This window comes from Vulpes vulpes, chromosome 3 (assembly GCF_048418805.1).
Source record: "Vulpes vulpes isolate BD-2025 chromosome 3, VulVul3, whole genome shotgun sequence".
NCBI lineage: Eukaryota > Metazoa > Chordata > Mammalia > Carnivora > Canidae > Vulpes > Vulpes vulpes.
The window spans coordinates 133,374,767-133,383,989 of NC_132782.1; the positions used below are offsets into that span (position 1 = coordinate 133,374,767).

At 39.1% G+C, this 9,223-nt stretch overlaps 1 pseudogene; it reads right to left on the minus strand.

The window, feature by feature from the left end:
- Positions 1 to 461: 461 nt before the first annotated feature.
- LOC112924423 (GTP-binding nuclear protein Ran-like) lies at positions 462 to 1,313 on the minus strand (annotated as a pseudogene).
- Positions 1,314 to 9,223: the final 7,910 nt, after the last annotated feature.

A 9,223-nucleotide genomic window follows, 5' to 3' on the forward strand; every position in this document is an offset into this window, starting at 1 on the left:
TCATATAGTATTTGTCTTTCTCTTATTTCACTTAGCATAATGCCCTCAAGTTCCATCCATGTTGTCACAAATGGCAAGATTTCATGCTTATTTATAGCTGAATACTATTCCATCATGTATATATGCTGCATTTTCTTTATCCTTTCATCCATCAATAGACACATAGGTTGTCTCCATGTTTTGGCTATTATAAATATGCTTCAAAGCACATGCAGGTGTAGCAACTGTATTCCAAAACAGCTAAATATGCAGGTCCAAAAAAGGAAGGTACTTTTTCAACTTCCACATTCACTCCAAAGCCCATTCATCTCCTTCAGCATGCCAAAGATCAAACACATGTTCCACCTAGCTATAAAATAAGGTGGCAAAGATGCTGCACCACTGACATCGCAGGAGAGTGGCCTATAAAACCAGACTTCTGGTTGGGTTGCAACCAAGAAGGGGCCTCCAGCTGCACTTTCTCACAAGTCATCATTCTCATCTGGAAGCACAGTTGTCTAAATGGCCTCTGGATCACGCTCATACTGTGCTGCCAAAGCTCGGGCCACGACAACCTCTGGTGGGGCAAGAGTAAGCATGGCAACAAACTCCAAGTGAGCATCTCTAATTAGCTTTCTAGCAAGCCAGGAAGGGCTTTTCTTTTTTTTCTTTTTTCTTTTAAGATTTTATTTATTTATTCATGAGAGACACAGAGAGAGAGAGGCAGAGACACAGGCAGAGGGAGAAGCAGGCTCCATGCAGGGAGCCCAACGTGGGACTTGATCCCGGGGTCTCCAGGATCACAACCTGGGCTGAAGGTGGTGCTAAACCTCTGAGCCACCCAGGCTGCCCCAGGAAGAGCTATTCAAAGTTGTAGTTACTTTTGGCAGAAATATCATAGTGCTGAAAGTTCTTCTTTCAGTGGAAGACAAGAGATTTTGCTTTACGTTTCCTGTCCTTAATGTCCACTTTGTTGCTACACAGCACAATGAGGATGTTTTCACATATGCGAACCAGATTCTCTATGCCAATTAGGCACGTTCTTGCGATGAACCCTTGATGTTACTACAAACATTGTAATGGCACACTGGGCCTCGATGTAATAGCTGTCTCTCACCCACCAAATTTCTCCTGGATAGCTGTCCCCCATACATTGAACTTAATAGGTCCTCTATTGGTATGAAACACAAGGGGTGGACCTCAACAACCAAGGTGGCTATGTACTTCCCAAGTTCACCAGTCAGATGGCATTTCACAAACATTGTTTTTCCAATAGCTCCATCACCAAGCAATACAAGTTTGAACTGGACTTGGGGTTCTCCTTGGGCAGCCATTGTGCTGTTGCTTCCAGAAGCATGTCTGGCCCCTCTGATAGAGCCGTATTTCATTCTCTTTGATGTAATCGTAAATGGCATCATTTCCCTACATTGTCTTTCTGATAGTTTATTATTAGTATGTAGAAATGCAAATTAGTGTGTATTGTGGGCTTTGTATCTTGCAACTTAACCAAATTCATTGATTAGTTTTCACCATTTTGGGAGCAAAGTCTTTAGGGTTTCCTATATATAGTATCAGGTCATCTGCAAATAGTGACAGTTTTACTTCTTCCTTTCCAGTTGGGATACTCTTATTTCTTTTTCTTGCCTAACTGGTCTGGCTAGGACTACCAATACTATATTAAATGAAAGTGGCAAAAGTGGTAATCCTTGTATTGTTTCTGATCTTCGAGGAAAAGCTTTCAACTTTTCCCCATTGAGAATGATGTTAGGTGTGGGCTGGTCATATATGGCCTTTATTATATTGAGGTATATTTCCTCAATACCCACTTTGTCGAGAGTTTTAATCATAAATGAATGTTCATCACATATCTTTCCTGCATCTACTGAAGTGGTTTTATATGATTCCTCTTATCTTACCTTCATTTTATTAATGTTGTGCATCACATTGATTGATTTGCAGATGTTGAGCCATTTTTGAATCCTTAGAATACATCCTACTTCATCATGGTGTTTGATCCTTTTGAAATATTGTTGAATTTGGCTTGCTAATATTTTGTTGAGGATTGTCTGCATATATACTCATCAGAGATACTGTCCTGTAATTTTCTTCCCTCCTGATACCTTTGTCTGGTTTTGGTATCAGGATAATGCTGGTCTCATAAAAGGAGTTTGGAATCGTTCCTTCCTTCTATTATTTTTTTTAAGAGTTTGAGAAGATGGGTACTAATTCACCTTTGAATGTTAAGTAAAATTCACTAGAAAAGCTGTCTGGTCTTGGGCATTTTTTTGTTTGTTTGTTTGTTTGTAGGGAGTTCTTAAATTACTGATTCAATCTCCTTACTATTAATTGACCTGTTCAGATTTTCTAGTTCTTCATGATTCAGACTTGGAAGGTAATATGTTTCTAGGAATTTATCCATTTCTTCTAGGTTGTCCAATTTGGTGGCATATAATTGTTCATAATAGTCTCTTATGATCCTTCGTATTTCTGTGATATCAGTTGTAGCATTTTCTCCTTCATTTCTGATCTTATTTTCACTCTTTCTTGGTGAGTCTAGCTAAAGGTTTGTTAACTTTGTTTATATTTTTAAAGAACCAGCTCTTAGTTTCATTGACATTTTCTACTATCTTTTTAAGTCTCTATTTCATTTATTTCTGCTCTGATCTTTGTTAATTCCTTCTTTCCACTAACATTGGACTGCATTTGTTCTTTGAATTATAGTTTTTGAATCTCCAAGAATAGTACCATGTAGGTCATCACATAAAGCTTTTCCCAAACTTATATAACCACAAAGCCCTTCTTGGTAGAGTCCTTCAAAATGATAGTGTCACAACAACAGACTTTGTATGTTCTTTTACCAGTGTTTGTCAGATTTTCTTGTGTGTATAAGTCACTTGGGAATGTTGTACAAGTATAGATTCTGATTCAGTAGATCTAGGATGGAGGTCTGAGATCCTGCCTTTCTTACAAGCTTCCTAGAGCTGCCACTGCTACTGGTTCAAACACATTTTCTAAGCAAGCTTCTAAGTCAAAATCTTTATTTCCATCAATAACGTTTCTGTTCCCACATTTCCTGTCTTGGTTAATGATGTCACTATCCACACAGTTCCTCAACTGGAAACTTGGATGTCAGATTCCCTTCCCTTCACACCTCCTTCTAGCCTCACCTCAAATCCAACTGATTGCTGAATTGTCTCTTGAATCCAGTCCACCATCTTCAACTCCATTGTCTTTGTTCAGGACTTTAGTATCTTTCTAGGGACTATGAGTGGCATCTTAATGTCTTTGATCTTTCCTGTCCAAACTGTTGCCAGACACAGCCTTAATCAGGTCAATCCCTCACTTTAAAATTGACACTGGTGTCCCACTGCCCAACAAATAAAACCCCAACTGCTCAGCACTGAGACATTCCAGGTCCTGCAAAATCTGATCTCAGGAAATTTTGAAATTTTACTCCTACTACCAATTTATGACACAACAAGTGCTGTGCTGTGATCACATTATGTCGCTCACCTTCCCCTGAACACACCATGCATGTTCCCATCTCTGGACATTTGTTCAAGCTCTTTGATAGCCAGTATTGTCTTTCTCCTACTTTCCCCATCTAGAGGAATACTCTCATTCTTCTTAGTCTAAATATAATCTCCTTTGCTAAATGTCCCCCAATTATAATTAATTTTTACTTCCTTTATGTTCTCAACGATATTTTTTAAAATTTTGCTTATACTTTTTTTAATGTTGCCCCATCACCATTTATACATGTGTTTTTCTGGCTAGCTCCTTAAGGGTATTGATCATGCATGGCACATAATAGATGTTTCTTTATTCCTTTATTTTTTAAAATTGCCATATATATGTGATGAATAACCAACTAAACAAATGAGCATATTGGGTGGAGGAGAGTCAAATTGCTATGAATTATTTTAAAAGTAAGGTTGACCCTTAAATAATGTGGGTGTCAGTGGTACCAACACAGTCAAAATCCATATGAGTTTTGACTCCCCCAAAAATGAATTACTAACAGTATACTGTTGAAGCCTTACCAATAACATAATCAACTAACATATTTTTTCATTATATGTATTATATGTGGTATTCTTATAACAAAAAAGGTTAGAGAAAAGAAAATGCTAAAAAAAATCATAAGGAGGAGAAAATACATTTATATTACTATGCTGTATTTGTTTTTTAAAAATTATAATATACATACATTTCAAACCCATCTTGTTCAAGGGTTACCTGTCTAGACAACAAACCACCTGAATAAAATACAGATTACTAGAAGCCAACCCCAGACCTACTGAACCAGAATTGGTTAATGTCTTGGTTAATGGTGTCACTAACCACCATAGAATGGGACCATAGAATCTAAATTTTAGCAAGATGGGACCATAGAATCTAAATTTTAGCAAGAAATCCAAGTGATTTTTATTCAGACTAATGTGTAAGAACTACTGCCTATGGGATGCCTGAGCAGCTCAGTGGTTGAGTGCCTGCCTTTGGCTCAGGGAGTGATCCTGGAATCCCAGGATCAAGTCCTACATCAGGCTTCCTGCATGACGTCTGCTCCTCCTTCTGCCTATGTCTCTGTCTCTCTCTCTCTCTGTCTCTCACGAATAAATAAATCTTTTAAAAAGAGAGAGAGAGAGAACCACTGCCTATAATTTAAAGGTAAACAGTTCATTGGTACCAACTTGTGCTCCTAAGGATTTAAAAATATTTGAGGTAAAATTCTCCTATCAGGGTGCCTGGATGGCTCGGTTGGTTGAGCATCACACTCTTGGTTTCAGCCTGGATCGAAACATCAGGTTGGTGGGATCCAGCCCTCGCCCAGGGCTTCATGATCAACAGGAGTCTGCTTGAGATTCTTGCTCTCCGTCTCCTTCTATCCCTCCCCCCTTCAAATAAATAAATAAATCTTAAAAAAAAATCATCTTGGTCAAAGTTGAAAGCTCTGTAAAGCAATGAAAAAAGTTAAAGTATATTTAGTATCAATAAAGAACAAAATAATATAAAGATTTGGTAAGTCTTTTGAACAAAAAACTTGCTATTGAGATCATGATAGTTCTTTTTAACATTTTCTGGCCTATGACAATTTAAAGTATTTACGTGCTAATTATCTCAGTAAAGCTAGGCTATTCCAGTTGCCACATTTTTCTGAGGCACAAGAATTGTTTTTAAGTTCTCTTTTTTCTCTGCAGTATTTAAAACCAACTGATTTCCAAATCACAATTGAGATCACCTACTCTTTGTTACTGGGGATCCGCACAAAACTGAAGGCCATCCTTATGATTATAAGAGCTAAATGAAAGTTAAATTTGTCACATTCTTTACCATGCTGCACACTTTCAGAGTTTCATTTAAAAAAAAAAATCCACATAATTAGTTTAGCTTTACCAGGAAAAAAATTTTGAATGACAAGGTCAGGCTCCTGACCTTTTAGTAAATTAGAGAAGATTGCCATAAATTGCACAATATAATGAAACACCAATTTGCATATTTGCTGCTATATTAAAAGGGATCAGTTTTAGCTCACAAAGCAGAACAAACAAAAACATGCATTTTAATAACTCAAATTACTCCCAGGAAGTGACCCTCAGCAGAAAGCCTGATTATCACTACTTAATTAGAAGCCTTGGAAATCTAAATCCTCCTTTAAATCCTATTCTGGGTACAGTGAAAGATGAAGCCATGAGTTTTGTCTAAGATTCAATATTTACTCTTTACTAATATGTTTGCTGGAGAGACTTCCCAAGCATTATAAAGACATGCGAGAAAAAATTTAATATTCAAAGAAAGAGTGCACAAAACCTGTGTTGGCTTGCAGGTGCAAAGCAATTAACAAGCTGGCATTTACAGTACTTTTAATTAATTAATTAAAAATGCAAAGCTGACTTTCATTTCTTTAAATGTTTGAACATTTTATCCATCAATAATAAAGCACTACATGCTGCTGGGTGACAACAGCTGGTAAATGAAAAAAGTTAGTCCAGTGTTAAGGTAAGTGAAGAGAGAGTTGTAATTTGCTAGAGCATCATCTCTTCGTTCCCCACCCGCCCCCAGCCTGCCCTCTGTAAGGATATTATGAAACCTAGTGTCAAATGAGAGGGGAAATGGCCTTTTGGCTACTCTGAGTCATGAACTGACAGTGACAATATTTGATGTGACATGGTAACCTTGAATGGGAATGAAAACAACAAAGCTTATTACAATTATGCTCACCATTAAGGACCTGCCGCTCTGTTTCCTTAGGGGAGCAGAGTTGTTTGGAATTGAGGCTACGTACCTCTATCTTATTTATAAAGGTTAAAAACATAATTAACAGAGGGAATTTCAATAATTTGCAAAAGAAGTGGGTAATGGCTTCTAATGTAATACTGCTGTGACTAATTTTACAGCTGGACGCTGCTCGAACAACGACTTTACTGGTCCCCGTGAACACATTTTTGGTCAGTACATATTTAAAAACAACACCATTAATGTACTTTAATTAAAACATAAATACTACAGTGCTACCTCGGTAGGCATTCACTCAGCTGGAACTAACTGTATTTGCTTAATCTACAATTTTAGATGTATTAGCAAAAATAAATGTTGGTGAATGTAAGAGCCTGATTACATATCTTGGGTAAATTGGTGATAATGAGTCAAGAGACTTTGTGTTCATTCACATATATTAGAATAAGAATCATTATGAAATTAAAGCTAAGATTAATCCTGCTAATGACACCACAGAGCATCTGGGAATAAGATAACCCAGATGTCAGATTCACTGTGCTACTGTGCTGCTATTTGATAGAGTAACCCTTGAAGTGTTCTTCTAAGGCAGATAGCTGCTACCCCCCCAGTCCCAGCACTTGAAATGCAAATGAGTGACAAGATAGTCTAATAATGAGAGCAGATTCTAGCAGTAAAGAAAATGAATAAATTAAAAAAAAAAACCCTCTGCACCACTGATAAGAACAAGCAGCAGGCACCCTGATGTCCTCAATTAGGGTGGATGACATCTGCTGAGCATTTCTCTCTAATAAAGCCCTCACTCGGTATTCCAAAGCACACGATTCTAACACTGTTAACATTTTAATGTCCTGGGCGTGCGTGGTAACATTAATTACAAGATGATTTGGATGACTTCTGAATCTCTTTTATGTCTTCCGCAGAAGAGAACACAGCATCGCAGCTTTGATATCATAAATAAAATGGGGACGCCTGCCAAGCATGAAAGGTATCCTGAAGTCACTTGTGTCTGCTGTGTTGTCCTGAACCGCTGTAGCCAGGCAAAGAGAATCCTCTGGGCATTTACAGAGGGTCAGTAGCTATGCATTTTAGGGGGAGGCTATGTGGCTCTCAAGGATTTTCTTCCTTTATGCTAAAGGTGAACATTTTTGTTGCTGTTTCTAATTCCTAATGAGCTTAAAGTCCAATTAATATTTTTCTAAGCACAGTTTGCCTTCCTAATAGCTATTTTCATGAGCTTTGGCAAATGTCACCAGGGCTTCCTTGTTTGCTGGCTGGAAGATGGGGGCAGTTTTTCCCCTTATTCAACAGACTAACACAAAGCACTGGCACTACAGGGGACCCCCAGGGGAGAGTGAGGTGGGGGGACAAGAGAAAAGACATTTGTTGGTTATCCTACTACACAACTGGCACTGTACCACCGTCATTCCTAAGAAAATACAATTATTAACTCTATTATACCAGGGAGGAAACTGGGGACAGAGAAAATGTGACGTGTTTGCAAGTTATTAAACATGAAATAAGAAGCGGACCTAGGATTCAAACCCATGTCTGAGCTCAAAGTCCATGACCTCTTCACAACACCCATGGCAGTCATTAGGGCTGTTCCCGGGTGCTCCGGGTCTCATCCTTTAGGGCATATGAGAAGGTTAGGTGTCCTTGCCCTCCTTTCATAGCTGTGTAGACTTCTTTGACCAATGATATGCAAACAGATGCTTTAAAAATCACTGTGTGGTTCACCCTGTCCCCTTTTCCCTGTGAGGAAAAATGGATGTCTCTCAGCCTGGATCTGAGGATGACTTGGAGCAGAGCCCACAGCCAACATGTAACGGATGTGAAGAATGAGGGAGAAATAAATCCTTGTTATTGGAGCCTCTGAAATTGTGAGATTTTTGGTTACTGCAGCATAACCTAGCCTATCCTGACAAACGTAATACTAAACATGTACAAATCTGTGAAACCCCCAATCTGTGAAACCCTCAGGAAAGGAGGAAGAAGGATAGAAAAAAATAAAAGTGAGGGGAGATGCAACTGAAAAGGTGGCCCAAGAACTGTTAAGACCTGGGAGAAAAAGATGGCAATGTCATTGATCTATCTAATCTCTTATATCATATGTGTGAAGGGCTCCCCCTAGAGTTTTGCAGCGCCCATCATGAGCTGCTACTTGGAGAACATGGCTCCCCCCATTTTTCACAGGTTAAGCCAGATTTGCAGGGTGTGCTGGGTATAGAATTCATATTCAGTCAACAAACACATGCCCGGCCCAAAAAGGAGCTTGCTCACTTGAAACTTCAGGAACAATTCACCAGCCTATTTACTAGGGCCCTTGTCCACGGATCAATATTAATCTTGATGGCCCATTACTGTCACCAGTTACATATAATAAAATAAAATCAAGTTCTTCAGTCACAGAGATATCTCACCCAAATGTGAAGAGGAGAAGAGAAAAGACCCTTTTGGCTTTTCATAATTAACCCAGTGTGGTGATTTACTGCCACAGCGAAAGGGTTGTCTGAGGGGAAGAGAGAAAATGAGACACAGCAATGAGGCAATACCTGAGAATCCAGCCCCTTTTCTCTCTTGTACCTCTTTCCTACCTCAGTTTGGACCGCTCCTGTGAAATCTCCTTAATTCTCTACGCCAACTCAACCCTACTCAAAAGGCCTGCCATTTGCCAAAATGACAACTGAGCAGTACGTTCAAAGTCCCCAGGCACCAATCAAAAGTTCTCCAGGCTATCACCCAAGGTTCCAGAGCTAGTGAGGTGGGTAGTGCACTTAGAGAACTTAATCAAGTAATAGAACTTTCTGGAACAGAGGCAGAATGGATCTCAAGCAGACAAACCACACACAGTTGCAGGTGCCCTCCCTCACTATCTGTGGCACCATCCTGGGGAGCATTAGAGAGCACTGGAGAAGAGTCAATCAGCGCCCTGTATTTGGTCTCCACTTCTACTTGTCCACTTCCACTTACAAGAATGCTCATTGGTAAGAGTGAGAATGTCTAG